General features: G+C 43.8%; 1 protein-coding gene across 1 annotated transcript in view; it reads right to left on the reverse strand.

The window, feature by feature from the left end:
• IKBKE (inhibitor of nuclear factor kappa B kinase subunit epsilon) overlaps positions 1 to 12701 on the reverse strand; it is a 100431-nt gene extending 87730 nt beyond the window's left edge. The window contains exon 1 of the mRNA XM_075853713.1: positions 12610 to 12701. The gene's annotated coding sequence lies outside the window, so the exon portion shown is untranslated. The remainder of the gene's footprint in view (positions 1 to 12609) is intronic.
• Between the last annotated feature and the right edge of the window lie 10025 nt (positions 12702 to 22726).

A 22726-nucleotide genomic window follows, 5' to 3' on the forward strand; every position in this document is an offset into this window, starting at 1 on the left:
TAGAATGGGGCCCCCTAAACCCCGTACCAGTTTTTTGTGCTCACACTGACTTCAGGCCACTTTATGATTACATGGTCAGGACATGGTCGGGAGTTACGAAAACAGGGTAACTTGCTGAGCAAAGCTGTTTCCGTAACTCCCATAGAAGTGAGTGGCAGTTACGGAAGCAACGTAGAATGCGAGCTACACTTTTCCGTAACTACTATTTAGTTCTATGTGAGTTACGGAAAAGGGTAGGTCAGTGAGTTACGTTGTTTCCGTAAGTCCCGACCATGCATTCAGTAAGTGGCCGGGAGTCAGCGAAAGCAAAAAAAAAAAAATAACTAAAACGGGGTTTAGGGGCCCGTTCTAGAGATATCCTATGTATATGTCATAAATGTCCCTCATGGGAAAACCCCTTTAAGAAAAAAATTTGCTTTGTGTCGCCACTTTCTGAGAGCCATAACTTTTTTATTTTTCTATCGATTGAATGGTATGAGGGCTTGTTTGTTGTGGTACAGACTTCAGTTTTTATTGGTACCATTTTGGGGTACATATGACTTTTTGATCACTTTTTATTCCATTTTTCTGGGGAGCTAAGGTGACAAAAATACCAATTCTGGCGGTTTTTATTTTTTTTTAACTGCTTTCACCGTGTGGTTTAAATTATATATATATTTGACAAGGACGTGGTGTCCAAGGCACAGTTTGCTCCGCCCACAGCCCAACCTGCAAGAAGCCTGTGAGGAAGAAGATGTGAGTGCTGAGTCTGTCAGTTCTTTGTGCCTCTATTTGTCTGTGTGTCTCTGTGTTTGTGTGTGTATAAGTTCCAATATGTGTCTATGTGTGTCTTGGTGTGTGTGTATTTGTATGCCTAAGTGCCCATATATGTATCTGTATGTGTAAATATTTCTATGTGTGCATCTACTACATTATCTATACTCAGAGTTATCACTGTGTGTTATCCGTGGTGTTACGTAGGACTGCATGTAACATCTACTACATTATGTGTACACAGAGAGTTATCACTGTGTGTGATCTGTGTTGTTACATAGGACTGCAGGTAATATCTACATTATCTGTACTCAGAGATTTATCATTGTGTTATCTGTGGTGTTACATAGGACTGCAGGTAACATCTACTACATTATAGGGTAACAAATGGAAGGAGGTCCACGTTCTTTACCCTGGGTGAATAATCTATTACTCAGCAAACGGTTCCGCATTTTTCTTAGGTTTAAAAGTTTGGTAATTAGGTTTTAAAATACACTTATATTTTATTTATAATATATTTTTTACAAATACTTATCATTCCTTTTGCTAGCAAACCCGTGTAACGGGTTTTCTATATTAGTAACTCTATATTACTCATAGCCTTGGATGTGGAGAAGGCGTTCAACAGAGTTCATTTGGAGTATCTGTCGCAACTCTTGGAGCACTTTGGCCTTAGAGTTCTTATAAAATCCTCAATCCTCGCATTATACTCAACTCCCTCAGCTAGGGTTCTTTCTTCAGGTTTTTTATCAGATCCCTTTACAATAAAAAATGGCACGCGCCAAGGTTGTCCACTATCCCCTATTATATTCGCCTTAGTGAACCCGAAAATTGTGGGCACTAGAGTTGGTTGAACAGTCCATAAAATCAGCCTTTATGCTGATAATGTCCGTTTAGAAAATCTCTGACCCCCTTCATTCTCTACCCGCTATCCAAGACACCATTTCAAAGTTTGGTAAGATCTCATACTACTGTATAACCTGACCGAGTCTCAAATATTAAATGTGGCAGTCCATCCAATAACTAAGGCCACTTTGACTTCACAGTTTCCCTTTCAATGGAGAGATGACCAGGTTACCTATCTTATTTTCAAAAAATTACATCCCACTCCTCTCTAAAGTTTCCAAATTATTAGAAAACTTTTCTAATCCAATGATCGCATCGGCCGGTAAAATAGCTATCGTAAAAATGATGATCCTGCTGATAATATTATATATGTTTCGCACAGTAATTATCCCGGTCTTCAACACCTACCTCTCTAGACTCCAAAAAATACTCACAGATTTTATATGCGCTGGAAGAAAATCAAGGATACAGGTTTCCATAATGACCAGACTTTGGTCCGCTGGGGGATGGGAGTTCCAGATGTTAGGAAATACTTTTACTGTCCTTACTCATATTTACCACTAGTGGCATACACATACGGATCTTAAAAGGATCACTATTGGGTCCCCTCTCATCTCTCTCTTGTCAATTGAAGGCCCCAAATGGCCTCCTATACGTAAAGGTATGCTCTCCATTGCTGCCTCTATAGCCTCCTGGAATTATCTAATTTCTACCACGACCATGTCTGGATGTACGTCTTTGAGGCTGCTACCTCTTCGCTACCTTTCCTCATTCTTACCGGAAATATACCTGAATAATTGGGAAACAGTTCGAATTCGTACGATTGATTTGAATGTATTAATACCCTTCAACACTCTGATACATAAATATAATCTGTACATGATATGTACAAATACTTTCAAATTCGCCATAGTCTGTATTCTAGGACTTTGGATACACCGGTATTCCCCAGCAGTGCATATTCAGTATTTATTCCTGCATTGCCTAAACCTAAAGGCATCACAATGTTTTATGCTAAAACGGGAAGCAGATTTAAGCTTGGTTATTCTATTGCAGAAATGGTACTCTACTATACACTGGGTTTTAAAGATCCCCAAAGGCGCTAGTCATAGAGAAACAGTGCAAGAAATATTGCTCAGGTGGTACAGAAACCCCTCTCAAATCATCAAATTTAACGCATCTTACTCTCCTTCCTGTTGGAGAGGATGCAATATGATCGGCAACTATATGCACGTTTGGTGGAACTGCCCTTTGGTATTCACATTTATTTCCTCTATTATACAATACACAATTTCCCCATCCCCCCGCCCTGGCGCTATGTTTTATTGGTCTTGTTGATATCCCTAAAGACTTTTGGGGTATAGTAGGCCATGTAATTTTGGCTGCTAGATTACTGATAGCCAGATCCTGGAAATCTCCAGATCCTCTCACTATAGCCGAGTTAATTAACCTAGTTCAATTTGACTACGTTATGGAGAAAATGGTAGCCGTATGCTCAAATTCATATGATAGCTTTCAGGTACAATGGGCTATTTGGTCTGAAACTCCTTCCCCCACCCGTAACATAATTTCTAGCGACTGCCCAGGGGTTCTCATACAGAAAAAATGTCATTCCTCAACTCTCAAAGTGCGTTTCCCGCAATGATTGGATAGTTTTCATAACTTAACATGGGATTTGGAATAGAGTCGTATTGGAAACTGTAGTGTTGCTCTATCTGCTGTGCATGTGGACATGCATTCTGGAATGAAATTTGTATGTCTTTTAGAATGGTAAAAACTTTTTGTTCTCTCTTTTATCTTTTGCATACCTCGCCAAGTGATTATGTCATAATCCTTTGAGCTGTACTTTAAAATAATTTATGACTGTACATTATTCTTTTGTCAACTAACCAAAAGCATTGATATTGTGATATTCTTGTAGATGCATGTGTACATGTGTCTTTATTTCATTGAAAATGTAACAAAAATGAAAAAAATAGTAACGTTATATTCGAAACGTTTGGACATTTACGGACGCGGCAATACCAGTTATGCTATTTTTTTTTAACATTACGTTAGAGAAAAAAATGGGAAAAGGGAATATTTTTAACTTTTAGTATTTTTATTTTTTTGACAAGTCCATTGGGGACTTGAAACAGCGATCGTTGGATCGCTTCCACTATATACTGCAATACTAACGTATTGCAGTATATCGTGAGCTTGACAGGCTTTGGGTAAGTAAACCTTTGAAAGGGATTTTTTTTTTTTTTAATAAAAAGGTCAATCAGTGTGATTGGTGCAACTTTATAATTAGATTTTATTAAAAATTATTTTTACAAAGGGACGTGGCTAGCGGGCGCTTTCCTAGTGGGCTCCAGGTGGGCAGACCAAATCTTTAGCCACCCTCTATGCCTTCGTATTGAGGGTTTCGTGGCGACAGTCTGCAAGGCCATCACCTGCCACACAATTTAAGCCCAAAATTGGCAAAATCGTCAACATTTCGTTTTGGGGCCTACTTACCAGGCCGGAGCCGCGGACTAAATTTCCAGCCTCCCCTGTACGCGAGTGCCGCGGCCTGCTTCTCCTGGAGCCCCTGAGGTAATGGAGTGAGGGAGCACGATCCTGGACTCCTCCGAGACCTGCACAAACTTCTTGGGTCCACCTGAGTACCCCTAGAAGCCCCCTGCCCCGAGGAGAGCGGGAGGCACGGCCGCCATCTTGGTGCTCCCTCTATAGTCCTGCATAGAAGCCTGCACACCACACCATGGACTTTGCATATCTCATTGCCTACGTTAACCTGGGACCATTCTCTGGGCTGCACATTCGAAAACTTACCATCAGATCAATTTTTTGTCTTTTTGGACTCCCTGGGGGCGGTACCTTACAGAATGTCCACATCTTACTTCGGCTTCGATCCCAGCTCCTCGCCAAACAAGCCCTACGTGTCGCAGGACTGCGAATTCGGCTCCACACATCGTGGTACTATCAACGGCTGAGCTAGGCACGACAACAGCCCCATACTCCCCGGGGTCTGGGGGTCTGAGAGCTACACATTGCCCACATTGCCCTCACTGCCTTGGCGTCAACAGTCGCTGGCCATCTTACCTGCCCTCACCCAACTCATTGGCATCCCGCAAGTATAAAACCCTGCATCAGCGGAACCCCCAAACGGTGTCCTGCTGGCCTTGCACACCTACCTGGTGATACGACTACAGCAAGGACTACAATGTTGTGATCATACATTGATACTGGCTTATAATAGCTCACTGGCTCTGCTTAACACCTGGAAAAACCTAAGCTACTACTCACACTCACTGAAACACCCTTGCTTAACTCCCCTCCTGACTGGAATACACCTCATACGTGGTGGCTAAGACACTCCGGCTTCTCATTCCAAACAGTTTTCTCCCAACTGACTTGGGGGGAACCGCAATGCTCCACGTGGCCCTAATACTCTTCAACCACTTAAAAATCTGGACGCCATGTTGAAATAAAATGTAAATGCGCAGGTGGTCTGCCAGTGTTCTCTATTTGTGTCATATACCTGTTGCCTTCTTGATATGGACAAATACTACCACCCATCAACTAGTGCTATGCACAAACATACCACTAGATCTTCTATCACTCCGAGTTCTCCCCACTTAAACCAAAAAGCCAGAAAATTTAAAGCGTGTGAAGGCATTACTGCAACCACGACCGCCTTCGCAGACGGAGGATCCTCAATTAAGCCCTGCTAACTCACACCCGGACACTTCGCCTTCATACTCTCCTCCGCCCTGTCCTGCTGACCAGTCTCTTCCTGACCAAAACCAGGCAGCTGCAGTGGCACAGGAAGTTTCCCGCCTGCTCATCCCGATATTTGACAAACGCCTGGAGGCACTTCACACATCTATCAATAATGCATTATCTCAAATTACTTCCAACTTCCAAAGACTGGGAGAAGCCGAACAAAGGATCAGTACTTGCGAGGACATCGTTCACACTATACAACAGTCTTCCTCTCAACAAGTACCGTAAGTGCAACTCCTACTTGACCGTTTGGAGGACCTTGAGAACAGAAATAGAAGAAGCAACTTGCGCTTTATTGGTATTCCTGAGTCAGTCAAGGGAGACGACCTCTTCTCCTTTCTATCACAGGACCTCGTGCAAGCCCTCGGCTTACCCACTGGTCACCCAATGCCTCCCGTTGAGCGGGCCCACCGACTGGGCAAAGAACCGGACAACTATAGGAACAGACCCCGCCCTACAATTGCCAAGTTCTTCCACTTTCTCACCAAGGAGCGAATCCTTCAGAATTACATGAAAAAAAGACATCTGGAAGTAAGAGGTCACAAAATTATAATATTTTAAGACATTTCTGCGTCTGTGGCTCTTAAGATGAAGGCTTTCTCTGATGTCTGCAAACATCTAGTGGAGACGAACGTCAGGTTCCAACTACAGTACCTGGCCAGACTGCAGGTGACCGTGGAAGGCCGCATCTTCTTGTTCGACGGCCCGTCAAGAGCTAAAAGTCACTTCCTCCCTGAAGATCAAGGAGAGAAAAACTGAATATTCTCTCGTTGATCAGTGATTTGTACCTAACCTGATGAAGAGGCCAGTTCGGCTTTGAAACGCGTCGTTTTATTCTGTACAAATAAATCTCCCTTTAACCCCATCTGATTCTGCTCTTCATGGTGTGAATACCAGATCGATACGATTACGGAGAAAATCTTCTATGGCTGCGCCCGAGAATATTCAGTTTTTCTCTCCTTGATCTCCAGTGTATAAACATCGAGGTTACACTTGTAAAGCAACTTCTCCTGTGTACGGCAATACCACATATGTGGTCATAAACTGCTGTTTAGGCACAGAGTAGGGCACAGAAGGGAAGGAGCGCCATTTGGCTTTTGGAGTACAGATTTTGCTGGATTGGTTTCTGGGCGCTATGTCGCATTTGCAAAGTCCCTGTGGGACCAAAACAGTGGATCCCCCCCAGAAGTGACCCCATTTTGGAAACTACACCCCTCAAGGTATTCACCTAGGGGTGTAGTGAGCATATTAACCCCACAGGTGATTGGCAGAAATTGGTGTGCACGTGATGTTGCAGAGTGAAAATGGTTTTTCAATAGATATGCCAATATCCAGCTTGTGCCACTGGAGACACACACCCCAAAAATTATTAAAAGGGTTCTCCCGGGTATGGCATTTGGTATGGATTTGTACCTAACCTGATGAAGAGGCCAGTTCGGCTTTGAAACGCGTCGTTTTATTCTGTACAAATAAATCTCCCTTTAACCCCATCTGACTCTGCTCTTCATGGTGTGAATACCAGATCGATACGATTACGGAGAAAATCTTCTATGGCTGCGCCCGAGAATATTCAGTTTTTCTCTCCTTGATCTCCAGTGTATAAACATCGAGGTTACTACGGCTCTCGGACCGGAACTAAGGCTGCAACCCTACCTTAACCATTCTACCTAGGTGGACGACTGGAATATGCTACATTGGATGTTATGCTCCCAGCATAACCTTACTAGGTCAGCATAATTGACCATCCTCACATCAATCTTTTTTTATTGTTTCATGCACTATGTGCGTTTGCTCTCTTTTTTTTCTCCTTGTTTAACTTCCTCCCTGAAAGCTGATTTTCAAAAACAAGGAGCACTCTCTGGGCTCGATTGCTATGTTGCTGGATGACATGATGTCCACTAAACTACATTACGTTATTGTCACAGTTCTAATATGTCATTTGTTGTTTTTTTGCTCCCCCCTTAACTTTTTCCCTAGGATCATGCACGAGTCACCTTTCTTTCTTTTGCAAACCGGAGGAGACAGACATCTCAAGTAGTACACATCTGTTGACTTTACGTTTTTCCCTTGTATTGGTATAGGTTAATGGCTCTCCACCATTCACATGAACACACAACCACAACATTACTGTCTTGGAATGTAGCGGAGCTGAATTCCCCCGATTAAGCAAAAGACAGTTCTCTCACACTTACACAAATTTAGACCCCATATTGTCTTCCTGCAAGAAACACATTGGAAGCGAGGAGATCAATGCATCCTTAAAGCTCCATGGATAGGTCAGTGTCTCTCGGCTTCATTTCACTCCAAGACTAGTGGAGTCGCCGTGCTCCTAAACAAGAATGTAGACTATGTGATACATAATACATACAACGATCACAAGACCAGATAAATTTTTGTAGACATCACAATAAATTCCCACAGGTATTGTATTCCCTCTTTAATGTTTATGCCCCAAATTCACCCAATGCTGAATTCTTCTCCCACATTCACAACTTCCTCCTAACCAAACCACTATCTACAATAATATGGGAAGGGGATTATGATGGACGCCTCCCTAGACCGCTCAAATAATTCCACACATGATGCTCCAACCCCTAAAATTTTGGGAACTCTACTGACTCACCTACAACTTTGTGACCCATGGAAACTCAATAGTCCTACAGCCCAAAACTTTAGATTTTACTCCTCAGTTCACAATTCCCATTCTAAAATAGATAATTTCCTTATATCCACTTCACAATTCCCTGATATAATGGATGCTGCCATACATAATATAATAATTTTGGACCATGCCCCCATTTCGCTAACTGTTAACCCTAGGGCTACCCGAACCACTAGTAGAAACTAACGCTTCCTGCATACCTGATGGACTCAGATGATTTGAAACAGTTCCTGATCCGTGAGTGGGTGAACTATGCAGATGACAATTTACAGCATGTGGATGACACTAGCCTCTTTTGGAGAACCTCTAAGGCCATCATGCGGGAATGTATCATAGCTTATGTCTCTCACAAGAGACGCTCACGGACTGCTCGGTATAACTCCCTGTATGACAGTTTAACGGATGCCCGACACATACCTGACCCCACTCCGGAAACAAAACACTACCTAGATTCGCGTCGGCTACTTGACACCTTTTTTCCTAGCTAATAGACTACAACAGGTACTCCCATCGCGTCTCACGTCGTCCCAACTAGGCTTCCTACAAAACCGTCTCTCCACTAAAGGCATTAGACTAGCAAAAGCAGCTACCATAGCCGTTCAATCTAGATCGGCTCCCCAATCCCTGCTTCTCAGCCTGGACGCTGGGAAAGCATTCGATAAATTCTCTTGGACGTTCTTAAACTCCTCTCTCCAATGCAGAAATGTTGGGCCTATTTTCTCTAATTATGTACAACTGATGCAAGCTAATGCATGCACATCTTTCACCATAAATGGACTAAATACTGACCCCCTAAGACTTCATAGGGGGACCCGTCAGGGCTGCCCGCTTTCCCCCCTCCTTTTTAACATATTGCTAGACCCCCTGCTGCGCTTGATATATTCTGAAGAAGAGGTCAAGGGAATTAAAATAAACTTCCGGGAAATTCGTATCTCTGCATTTGCTGATGACGTATTGCTATTTCTTTCCAATTCCATCCTCTCACTTATCGAGACATATGGACCACAATCAGGTTTCACAATTTAAAATACGAAAATCAGAAGCATTACTACTTAAGGGCCCATCTCCGCCTTCCTGGGCTGCGAGACGGCCACTCAATGGGGTCGAGATCTCACATCACCTGTTTAGGGATAACCCTCACAAAAAATCCGCAAAAATTGTACCCCGATAACATAAACGCACATATAGAACATCTAAAACACCTATTACACATTTGGCAATCTTCCACCCTCTCCTTCTCAGGTAGAGCCTACCTAATAAAATCTTTGGCCTTCCCAAAACTCCTATACTTGATACAATTCCTTCCCATATATTTAAAACCTAAAGACAAAAAGGGAATCATGGCCCTCTACAGAAAATGTATTTGGAACAATCTTTGACCTAGAATAGCCATGAGGGTCCTCCAGCAAACATAATTCAATGGCGGCATTAACTTTCCAAACATCCGCGATTATAACCTGGCGTTTAATCTGAGAATTGTGGCAGATTGGACACACAACACCTCGCACTACTCCGAACGTCTCGTGGAGGCACAATTTGCCAAACCCCAGTCTTTATTATATATCCTACATGCCCCTAGTGACAGCCTGACAGACAAGGTGCACCTTAACCCTCTCCTCTCCTCAGTCATCAAGACATGGCAGGTTCTGCGCAAAAGAGCCGACTTGACTCCCCATGCTTCACTATTATTGTCTTTTGTAGGTAATCCTGATTTAAAACACAGACATCCTGCTGGAATATTTACTCGCTGGGAGGGGGAGGTGTGAAATGGATTTCTGATCTGTTGCTGGCAGATGCCTCCCGTCCACTGGCGTTTGAGGAATTTCAAGACAAATTCCATTTTTCCTCTGGCGCCATTTCCATTCTTGCAGGCTTCTAGTTATGTTAGAAAAATCATTCACCAGATTTCTCCTGATCCCTCACAAGACCTAATGGTTAGCCTAATTCTCAAAACTAAAAATACCAAGAGAATAATATCATTGTATTATAATTTCCTATGGCCGCGGACCGTCGTCCTGACTTATCCTCTGCCGGCCGCAGCCATAGACGAGTGAGTTCCGGGCAGCATCCCCCTACTAGGATACGCCGGCACTCACGTCCTCGTTTGGACACTGTCTCCCGCAGGGTATGTGCGACTGCTCGTGCTCGGCCTTAAAGGGCCAGTACACGCACATTTGCACAATAGCTGCAATTAGCCTAGAATGCCTCTGGACTATAAAAGGGGCTCTGCCCTCTCAATCATTGCCTGAGCGTTGTTGTGTTACCCTCGTTTGTCCTTCCAAATGGTCTCCTAAGTGTTTCCAGTTCCCAGTGTTTCCCGTTCCTGACGCCTGTACCCTGTATCCCGTGCTACCGTGCCTCTGTGCCTTCAAAAGTTGGAGTCGTGTTGTGCCCTCCACTGCATCTACTGTGCCGTACCCCGCCGGGTGTCTGTCTACTGCCGGAGCCCCATCTTAGCCTGAAACCACCGCTACTGTGTACATTGCCTCAGGTACCCTTTCAGAACTATAGACATTGCATATATACCTTTTTGGCCAGTTTCTATCCCGCTACGCGGTACGGCCCAGTGGGTCCACACCCAGCGCCGTCACAATTACATTACCCCCACAATAGATGCACATTCCTGGTTACAACATTTTCCCACACTATCCATCAAAGATATTATGGATAGTTTATACACTGCATCAAGACTTCTTCCATCAGCATCCTACTGGGATATGGCACTGAAGATCGTCCATAGAGCCTACATATCCCCAATGAGAAACTTCTTAATGGGCAGAAATCCCACATCCGTTTGCCCCAAATGTTCTGAAATGAACGCTGACCTCTATCATTGTTTTTGAGACTGCTCCAATTTCCACCAATTTTGGAAAAAAGTTGAAGCCTTTGCATTACAACACTTAGTTAATTTTGTACCACTCTCTCCTTCTTGGGCAATTTTTGGTATTTTGGACTCTGAAGCTCCTCCATGCGCTTCAAACGCGAAAAATTTACTGTTTATAGTCTCTAGCGCAGCCCGGAAGACCATTCTACAGGAATGGATTTCGCCTCAGGCACCACCCCTGAAATAGTTTTTAGAAAAGCTAAAGTTAATAAATAATTTTCCTTATGGGAAACCTTTATGGACACGCTCCCACCCAGGATAAAACAGAAACCTAACATCTGCTTCCACCATACCACATGGTATCTTAAGCAGTTGGTAGCTGGTGCTCCACCAATTACCCTTTGTTGAACGGTTGTGTAATTGCCTACAATATACTACTCTAATGATTGATCCTTTCGATTGCCTATAAGTGACTCGCGCATCTTCCTCTTCCAGCTTCCCCTCTGCCCCTCCCCCGTTGTCGATATCTAGCTTAATGACTCACAGATCTCATCTCTAGGTTGTATATGTTGAAAACATATACATATGTTTCTGATTAACTATTGTACTGATTATATTCGGACCTTAGGAATCTACTGGTCTTACTGAATGTGATGTCCGATTATATGCTGGATATGTAGATGTTCAATACCAATGCTGATTTGTATATTCCCTCCCTCTCTGCTCCCCTTCCCCTTCCCTCCTTTTGTTATACTTAAAATTAGTTGAAACCAAATAAAAACATTTACAAAAGAAAAATTATTTTAACTTTTTGAGATACAGCTGCTGTGTATTTTCTATACAGAGCAGCTGTATCGTTCGCTAAATCCTATTGTCGTCCGCAGGACTGGTGGGTTCAGCAATTGTGTTATCCTATAAAACCAGGCAAGAAAACAGTCTTATGATGTGTATTATTTTCAGGGTGACTACAGGCAGAAGGTGAAAGGGGAATGCCCAATTCAGGTTTCCTTATGCCCACTCAAGCCTGAGCTGAGCGTTATGAACGCCGTAGAATATTAAAAGAGTCAGTTCTAAAGCTCACCTTATGCTCTGCATACTGTTATTGTACCCAACCATTCTCTGCTCTATAAATATCTATAAAACATTCACATAAATCAGTGTTACCGATGACTCAACCAGAAATAAAATATAACAGCGACTAACACAAAAACTGATATGTCATCCCTCCAAATAAGGAGCAACAGGTGTCGTGGGAGACCATTGGCAGGTGAATGGTGGAGAATTGGTAAGGTTGGTATATTGAGGAATTTGACTGTTTATGCCCATATAACCCAATTGTTATAATTATAGTCAATATTATTGCTATGACATAGGCGTTGGAAAAAACTGTTAAATCGTTTTTGACCGCTGAAAATTTAGGTGTGACAGCAGTATCACATTGCTTGTGAGTAAAAAAACAAAAAAAAAACGCAGGTGACCACGAGTCCTGAAGTTTGAGGCTTTCTGTGAGCCTGCGATGGGTTAATAGAATATTAGGGTTAACTGCAATCACATCTGACTTTTTAGGCTTGAAGAGCCTTCAGAAAAATAAAGTAATAATGTATAATAAAAAACAAATACAATTATTTGTAATAAACATTGTAACAGTTCGTCTCAGATTTCTTGGTGGTCACATGTAGAAGAACACAGGGTACCCATGTTACACATACAGTCAGACAAGTAGAATAGACCTTATAGAGGACTATACAGTACTGACCTTTCTGGTCTGGGAAAAGCAGAGTACACGTATACGCATGTAGAAGACCCGTGTTGTATTACTTCTTCTCGCTCTTCCCGGTGTCCCTGACTTTCACACTTAGTCACATCCACACACTATTACACTGACTTCCTTGTTTCTCTTTTGTTTCATCAACAGGGACAACCCACTTAAAGAGGCAGAGCCCCTATATCAGAGCAGCTACATTCCAATGATATGTCTCTTTTTTCAAGATGTACAGAGCTCGGTTAGTTAATTACAGTGGGACTAATCATCAGGGTATGTTCACACGCTAGCTGGCTTTTACGGCTGAAATGACAGCCTGATTCAGAAGAAAACAGCTGCGTCGTTTCAGCCGTAAATGCTCCTCCTCGTAATATACGAGGCGTCTGTGACGCTCGTATATCTTGAGCTGCTCTTCATTGAGTTCAATGATGAACGGCTCAAATTACGTTGCAAAGAAGTGTCCTGCACTTCTTTGCCGAGGCAGTCAATTTACGCGTCGTCGTTTCACAGCTGTCAAACGACGACGCGTAAATTACAGGTCGTCTGCAAAGTACGTCGGCAAACCCATTCAAATGAATGGGCAGATGTTTGCCGACGTATTGTAGCCCTATTTTCAGATGTAAAACGAGGCATAATACGCCTCGTTTATGTCTGAAAATAGGTCGTGTGAACCCAGCCTTATTACCATTTACACACAGTCGTTATTACGTTTAGATATTCTCAGTTGGAACCCATTCGAACATTAGGTGTTGGGATGAACTCCTTTGCTAGTTAGATGAACAGAATTGTAGGAGATAGATTACTCTTAAACTACTTAAAATACTCTTATTAAGAGCGAATCCATTGTCCGCAGATGGATTCAAGCAAGCGCTTAGCTACGTACCAGGGTGGCAGGCATAGCAGATGCTAAGGGGTCCATGAGCTGAGTGGGCAGTAAGCTGTATCTGGAATATGGAAGATGCCAGGAGAAAGACTGGAAACGTAGGAGAATGAGAGTAGTGATAGATTATAACAAGTATATACACTAAACAGAGAGATGGTAGAAGTTACCATTGAAGAAAACTCACTGTTACATACATGTCAATTCATTACTCACAATAATCACAACCGTGTTTCTCGTTTCTAGGGACTCTACCTACTAGGGCAGATATTCCAGATTTTGCTTGGGTACCCATGATTTCTTGTTATGCCCTGGTCTCTAGCACAGACACAGCAAGTTTTCATAAGAAATATCCCCTTATGCGTAGTTGACAACCTTTCAGGAGCTCAGAGACCATCTTATTGTCCCCTAAGCTATAAGGTTACCCTATCAGCACTGCAGGGAGATTAAGTCATTAATGTTTGTCCTTGAACAGTAGACAGTAAGGCTAAATTCACACGAGCGTGTCCGATTTACGTGCATAAAAAACGCAGCATATTTCTTACAGTTCATGTCTGTGGGCCATCATTGTGCGTTGCGTATTGGTATCAGTATGCTTTGCGTGTGGCATGCATTTTTCTCATCCGTGCTACTTTTTTTTTTTCTAAATCTCTCTGCATTACTTTTTAACTTATGCGTAAAACACGGGCTGCACACGGATGTCGTCCGTGTGCTGTCCGTGTTTTTTACGCACCCATAGACTTCAATAGGCGACAAGGTGCGCAAAAATGCACCAATATAGGACATGCAGTGAGTTTCAAGCAACGAACACTCGCTGCGTGAAAATTCATTCATGTCTGAATAGACCCATTGAAATGCATGGGTCCGTGTGCTGTCAGTTATTTCAACGGACAGCACACAGATGAGGATTACGCTCGTCTGAATAAGCCCTTAGAAACTGAAAATAAAGTCACGTTCAAAGGCTAAACAAATTATTCCAGGTGACAATAATATGAAATATTCAAGATTTGAGCCTATTTACTACACAATGACATTATGACTAAAACTCAAGATTCAGTGGAAATTTTGTATTGACATGTCTGTAAATCAAATTCCGATGTCATAATCTGGCATTTTTACAGACATGAATCTATTATAAAGCCGTTGCTCCACCCTTCATGCCGAAGAGATCTGTTACAGATTTTTTTTGCGTGACGCTCACTCTTTTGTGTCTGTCTCCTTTGACTCACATGAATTGTTCCTCATTCTTTAAGGCACTCTTCACATCTGCGTCAGAGGGTCCGTTAAGAGAATCTGTCACAGATTCGGTCGTTTTTGCAAATAAAATAGCACTGCATGCTATTTTGTCCGGCAAGGAAACGGACACAATAACAGAAGCCTGGCGGAACCGATTAAAGTCAAATCCGGTAGCACCGTTTTTTCAATGTTCTGCTCCTATGCTGAAGGAGAATGGAAAACCCATCTGAAGAAAGAGCCTAAAAGACTTCTTCATCAACTACAGTGTGTATTATACAGTTCTGTGTCTCAGCTGCTGCAGAACTTCATAATACACACCTCAGATGCTGCAGATGTTTTTTAAGAGGATAAATACATTTCATATCAATCACATTGATCTTGGAGTGAAAATGATGGACTCATTCAAGATTAGACTTTCAATGTTGTTTGACATCTTCAAATAGAGAGCCCTAAGTCTGTGTGGCCGCAGTCAGAAAAAGAAAGTGTGAAAAGCTAAATCTCCAGTGTATCAGATCACAGGTATGACTCTGGCTCGCAGTACCAGTTATTCCCTGTTGTTAACAAGTGTCAAGGAAGAGTTAATTCCTTCTGCAATACTTCCTCATATTGCACATACAGCAAAGAACAGGAAGGTAGAAATATTGACTATATTATTGCTTTACACTGGCAAAACCTGTGAATAGTAATATGGGGAATTTCCCAGTGTAATAACCGTCCCTCCCCACAGCTGTCATATCGCTCCAGCAGCTTCATATATAGAAAAGCGGCATTGAATCTGGACTATATAAAGTAATATGGAAGCTGCCCCAAAATATATGACTTGTCCAGGGCTGTGTCTTTCAACATTAGTAAATCACATCTTATTATATTAGAAAAGCAGCAATAATCACTCATAATACAATGTGTTACCATTCATATTAAATATTTCAGTAAATCCTCACATCCTACAGCTATGAGTAACAACTCGCACAACGATTGAACAGTGTACATTGTATGTGAATGAAGAACATTCTGCTAAAAAATATACAATATTGCTTCTGGAATTTGTTCAGTTGATATATCCCAAGCATCCCTACTTTTGACCCAAATCTCTCTCTTTGCTCTTCAAATGTCCCTTTTTAGGAACCTTTCAGAATGTATTGGTAGAAAGAAAGAACTTTTGCGCTGTAGGATATAATCTTAGCTGAGGTGTTATAGATGAGTCTCGAGATTAAAAACTGTTTTTAATTGCACCCAGCTGAATGCAGCGCTGGACTATAATGCATGCTATAAATCAGGATCAGCAAAAAATAAGTATGACAATGGGGCTCATATATAAAAAAAAAATCAGATTTACAAATCCAAAATGACAAAAAATCTGTCTGCAACACAAGGGCAGACACAACAAGTAGTCGGTCCCTGTGCAAGAGCAGTATATGGGCCTCTTGCTCTCCACCCCACCACAATACGCACCCGACAGGCACTACACTACGTTTGTTCATCACAAAACTCACTCAGGTCGTCACTACTGCCTCCAGTCACTCCAGGACCCAGGTAGCCGTCTCCTCGGGGCGAAACTCTCAAGGGACACCAATCGCTACCTACTAGCCCAGCCTTTCCCAGGACTACAATACTAGGCCACATTTTAGGTCTTCAGGCAGTCTCGGACCAGGGGGGCGGCGATTGCCCTCACCAGCCCTGCGCGTTGCGCTATTTACTAACCACAGACTGCCTACACTGTCTGGCAATGACCGCTATGTCTGTCAATTATGCGGCCATGTAAAAAAAAAAAAGAGTTTCCCCTGCCACTGGTGGGCTCTAGGTACCATAGTACAACAATCTAACTTTCTTTTCCGACCCACCTATAGCGAACTCCTGATCCTCAATACCAGGCCCCACTGCAGGCCTCTCCCGGTTTTAAGCACTGTTCCACTCACTCCCTACTGATGCCCTCCCCGTGCTGACTATTTCCAAAGCCAAAGCATACTTTTCCAGAGCGTTCAATGCCAGTAAGGCAATTACTTTACCACCAGCAGCGCTTCAGCAATGGCCATCTACTACCCACCAGGGCACCCTCCTCAGGGCTCTGCCTTTCTCCGTACTAGACTAGAAATAGTCACCATCTGCCCCGAGACTTCTGCCTCACACTGTGCTTTAAACCACAGCAGTCCCTGTCATGCACCGGCTTCAGCCACCCTCCATCATCCACCTCTATTCACAGCTCTCGCATCTACATTTGGGTACTAAATTTTCTTCCTTTTATATGCCTATGTATTCCTCTCCCCTACCAGCTCAGTGGTGCAGCGTATTGCGTCACCATGCGCTCCTCTGCCAGTACCAGGCTATTCTAGGGCCTTTCAGCTCAGGGGTTAGTTGAGCGGAGAAAAGGGCTTGCTCTATGATTGGTTTAGACCTAAGTAACAGGGGTGAGCTTTAACTATTATAAGGGTTATCCCGGAACCAACAATTATCACCTTTCCACAGGATAGGTGATAATTGTCCGATTGCTGGGGGCCCCACCGCTGGGACCACTGATTGCGAGAGTGGGGGTTCTGAACCCCTAGTTCCTCCTCGATGCTTGTAAGAGGGGTGCACACTAGCGTTAAATTATGTGTAACTAATATTGTGTATGTTTTGAAAAAGTATGCGTGACGATAACTTTCCATGTATCGTCACCAGGAGTATTATGGGTTACTATCTTTATTGTAGTTAACCAGAAAAGTTGTGTAGTGGGGGTGGTTGGTGTGTTAGACAAGGGTGTTTCGGCGAATGTTATTGGAATTAACTGGGACCACGTTTTGACTAGGGCCACCTATGCTACTAGAGCTGCGTGACACGTGGTGTGTTTCGGGCCCCGGATTGTGATGGGATCAGGGCAATTTTTGGGGGAGTACTTAGTCCCCGATGCTAAGGCCTCTTAGAAGCGCAAGTGTGATGCTATAGTAGCGCACCTCAAGTTATGGGTGGTTTCTGATAAGACATGATAAAAGGGACGTGTATTGGCACAGAGTTGGTTGGTCACATACCGGAGAGCAGCAAGGACACATGTTCTCCTCTCCTGAACGTATGGAGTGATAGCTACAGGTGGCCACTCGGGTTTCCGTCAGTAGGTGGGTATGCAGAGCCAAAATTACTGGAAAGGGTGGAAGCCGTCAATGGCTTGTCATAGCCAATAAACAAAGCAGGGCGGGAGCTGCTAGGAACAGGTGCAATGAGTTGAAAGGGAGTTGTGGTAATAAAGGGACTGTTCTACATTGTAACCTTCAAGTTATTACCTCTACATGAGAATTCCTCAGTAAAGAACTGTTGGTGTATTAGTGGTATCCATGACATTCTTTCTGGATTTAAAGGGACCGCGATGACCCTTCTGTCCTGAGCCCAGTGTGGATTGGACATCTCGTCACTCTTTTAGGCTGATCTGTTACATTTTTGGTGTAGTCGGCAGAATTGCCATTGGTACCATATAGACTCTCGAATGGCTATGGACTCACGGGAGGTACTTCACCAACCGCAGACAGCTGTGGTGACTGAGGCATCACAGGTAGCGCTTAAATGAGTGGAGATGGCTGTGGTTGCAAAAAAATGGTCAGCCTGAAAGAGACTAGGAGTTGGGCAAAGGCCATGGAGGCAGCCCCTATAGCAGAAAAGCTGCAATAGCCAATGCTCCGCGGGCCCCAAGAAGAACCCGAGAGCAGAGAATACAGTTATAGTGGGTGGCCAGAGCCAGAACCCAACTTCATAAAAGATTCCACCCGCACGGAAGCGGGAAGTTGTGCTGTGCTTTGACATCCTGCAAGGATACAGCTTTGTGTTAGAAGACGGGACCACTGACCATCTGTTTGTGCACCTCAGGGTGGTAAAGAGGGATGAACTGCCTGAGAGACTCCACAATCTACAGGTTGAAGAAAGAGTGCAGTATACCCGAGTGGAAGGGACTCATGAATCATGGGCCACATGTGTGCTTAGACTCCCCACAGCATCGAAAGAGAAGGTGGTGCACTGTGTGAGTGATGTGCCCAAGGATGAAGTAACGGCTTTGGGACTGCAAGGATATGTTCCAGGTACTTTGGGACAAAAGGACAAAATTTGGCCATGATCAAGTTCAGGTGGAGTGCCCAAGTCAGTGCCGCTGTGAGAGCTAAAGAAGTATTGGGTGTGATTCCTACAAGCCCTTCATCTTTAATGGACACTGAGGCAAGTGAGCGGTTGACCCGTTTTGCTGAAATGTTGTAATGCTGTTTTATGACTGTGTAATGTTAGGTTATTGTTGGAATGTCGGGGACAGCATTTGTCAAAACGGCAGAATGTGTAAGAGGGGTACACATTAGAGTTAAATTATGTGTAACTATTAATGTGTATGTTTTGCAAAAGTACGGGTGACGATGACTTCCCCTCAGAGTAGAAGTATTTTGGGTTAATACCTTTATTGTAATTAACAAGGAAAGCTATCTAGCGGGTGGTTGGTGTGTTAGACAAGGGGGTTCAGCAAATGTTATCGGAAATGAATAGGACCACATTGGGCATATGCGTGACACATGGTGCATTTGGGCCCCAGATCAAGATGGGATCAGCGCCATTTTGAGGAGGTACTTAGTTCCTGATGCTAAAGCCTCTTAGAAGCGCAAGTGTGATGCCGTAGTCGTTCACGTCAGGTTAAGGCGGTGAAGTCTCATGATAGAAGGGGTGTGTATTGGTGTCAAGCTGGTTGCATGTAAATAGCGGTGAGCAACAATGAAACATGTTCTCCTCTTAGGAGCCAGCTACGGCCTGTTCTTCTGAACATACTGGTGGAGCGAACGCTACAGCTGGCCACTAGGGTTTCAGTCAGTAAGTGGGTGTGCAGAACCAATATTGTCAGACAGAGCAGAAGCCTTCAGGTAATTGAGCTAGCCGATAAGCCAAGCAGGGCGGTAGCAGCTGAGGTCTGTGAATACCTAATATGCCAAGCAAGGCGGGAGTTGCTGCGAACAGGTACAACGAGCCGAGTAAGGTAAGGAGTCATTATCATCACCAGCCCATGTATATAGTTGCAGTTTTAAAGCGACTGTTCTACATTGTAACGTCCAAGTTATTGTCTCTACATGAGAATTCTTCAGTAAAGAACTGTTGGTGTATTATTGGAGTCTGTGACGTTCCTTTTGGATTTAAAGGGACCGGGGTGACCCTTCTGTCCTGAGTCCAGTGTGAGCGTTATTGTCTGGTCTGTTAGCCCCGTTACCTGAAAACCTTTGTTGAGTGACCCCGTTACATGCTTGGCCGCAGTCGAGCATGTGCGCTGCAGCTCCATTTAAAGTCAATGGAAATAATGGAAATAGCTAGGCACAGCAGTCAGCCGTTTCCATCAGTCCCATAGTCATTTAATAGGGCGGAGGTTGGCTGCTCGGCTGCCACTCCATTTAAGCTCATACTCACTGTAAGAGTGCAGTGAATAGGAACAGGCGGTTCGGGACCCCCGTCTTAGTGACTGGTGAGGGGGTTTGCAGCATGTGGATAGGTGACAATGGTCGATTCTGGGACAATCTTTTTAATAAAAAGCAGGGTTTAAGAAAGCATGGTCTTCTTACCTTATGTTCAATGAGAAGACAAGACATTCCTTCTTCTTTGTCTTCTGTAATGGCGGATGGCCTGGAAAAGCAAATTCTGGACCTGGTAGCTTTGGATGGATCAGCGTGGCTTGAGGCGGTCCAGTGAAGTGTCGGCAACTCAAGCTTCTTCATGAGTTGACAGACGGCCTCTGTGCAGTCTAAAGTTAGGCCTCAACGGGTGTCCTGCCATGGCTCAGACCCAGCCCTGTGTCCCAACTCACTAAAAGTTCTAAGGATACCCGCTCCTTAGGAGTGGCACAACCTATGGCTGTCACTGGCTCTCCCTCTGCTAGCTTCCCTTTTGAGATCCCCCACGCCTCCTCCCTCTTGGTCAGTGAGCTCTCCCCAGTTTCTGGCCTGTCTTTGCGCCGCAAAAACAGGAGAGAAAGTGCTAGCATTTTTTGAAAAAAAACAAAAAAAAAAACCTGTATAAGCTGCATATTGCTAAAAGTAACAGTCGATGGTACCAGCCACTGTCCCAACCTTGGAGGCACCTTTGATGACAGCCAGGATACCTGCAAGTGGGGAGTTCTCATGTTTAGGCATATGGTCGGTTTCCAATTCAAATTCTGATGGTGATTTGGTGTCTGTGTAAAGTCAGTTTGGGCTAGTTTAGAAGAATAATACAGTCATGCACTTTGCCAAATCATATCACTATACAAGCGCCAAATAATACCTCCACACCATTAACACATTTATTCAATAATACCACCATACTGTTACTAAAAAACACCACTATATCATGAAATTTTTTTATTACTACATAGTGACTGAATAACAGTCATACAGCTACCAAATATTCCCCTATAAAAGGATTATATAATACCTCCACACCGTAACCAATATATCTACCACAAGACCAATATAACCAATTATCTCACCATACAGTGTGCATACAGTGGTCACCATACAGTGCCCATACAATTTTACACTGGCACTCTGTGGAATACTATCAAGCTGCAGACCGTATAAGTGATTTACAGTACAGACAAATCCAGTGATTCACAGTTGACATCTTCTCTGGTTGGAGTCGTTCACTTTCCCTTTTCTTCTCCATCTCCCAGATCTCCCTGATAACTTCCCCCAGTCACGACCTGACTCTAAAGAATTTGACACACACATCTTTTGGTCTTCACTTTTCCAGCACATCCCCACTTACTTATGACGCCTCCCTTAGTGCCCCACACAGTAATAGTGACTCCTTAGTACCCCTCATAGTAATAATGCCCTCTTTGTGACCCAGACAGCAATAGTGCCCCTTAGGGCTCTCTACAAAGTATTGGTGCACCCTATCTGCCCTCCACACAGTAATAGAGCCTGCCCCCTTTAGTTCCCCCACCACAGTAATTGTCACGATGTTGGGTGTGGACCCACTGGGCTGTACCGCATAGCGGGATGGCAGCTGGCCAAACAGGTATGATACAGAGTCAATAGTCCAGAAAGGTTACCTGAGGCAATGTAGACAGTAGCAAGGCAGGCACGGCTGGGACCAGGCGGCAGGTAGATGTCAGGCATGGAGTAGCAGAGAAGGCATGGAAATGCCGCACAGCATGGCAACAGTTCAGCACAGCAGTAGATCAGGATAGTACTGGATAGCACGGGAAACAGGATATAGGATACAGGTACGGGGAACACTGGGAAGCTGGAAGACACTTAGGAGACCATTTGCAAGACAGACTTTGGGAAACAACAACAACGCTCAGGCAAGGATCAGAAGGACGGGGGCCTTCTTATAGTCTAAGAAATCATGTGAGCTGATGATGATTTCATGCGCGTGCTGGCCCTTTAAGAGCGGGCAAAAGCACGCGCGCGCACCCTCCAGGAGACAGTCTCGATACCCGGAAGTGAGTGCCGGTGCCTCACATGGCCGCGGCCGTCGAGGGGTAAGTTAGAACGACGGACCGCGGCCATAGACGTTACAGTAATAGTGCCCCAAAAAACATTAACAGTGCCCCCCAAAGAGTATTGGTAGCAATTAATGCCCTCCACCCAGTAATGGTGCCTCCTGAATGGCCCCTATTCAGTAATTAGTTATTAATGATACCCACCCTTAATAGCCTCTACTCAGTAATAGTTGACCACATTCACTAATATTGCCCATTAGTGTCCCCTAACAAATAATAAAATGAATACTCACCTAATCCATTCCCATAATGAAAAGAGCTGCAGTATCATGTTACAAACACTTTTTGCGTTACCACATTATACATTATCATCTCCAGCCATGTTAGGTCTGGAGCCTATGAGATGCCGAGTCCTGGCGGATCAAGTATCTTTAATTCTTTTGTCTCTGTTTTGGCAGTTGAATATGAAGATATCAAGATTAGTGCTCCAATATCAGCAGTTTTTTTCTCGGGGTCTGTTCTAGACTCTCACTCCCAAAGATGTTTTCTGCCACAAGGCAGGGTGCAAAAAATTATCTCCGTGGTCA

The sequence above is a fragment of the Rhinoderma darwinii genome, chromosome 2 (assembly GCF_050947455.1).
Source record: "Rhinoderma darwinii isolate aRhiDar2 chromosome 2, aRhiDar2.hap1, whole genome shotgun sequence".
NCBI classification, from domain to species: domain Eukaryota; kingdom Metazoa; phylum Chordata; class Amphibia; order Anura; family Rhinodermatidae; genus Rhinoderma; species Rhinoderma darwinii.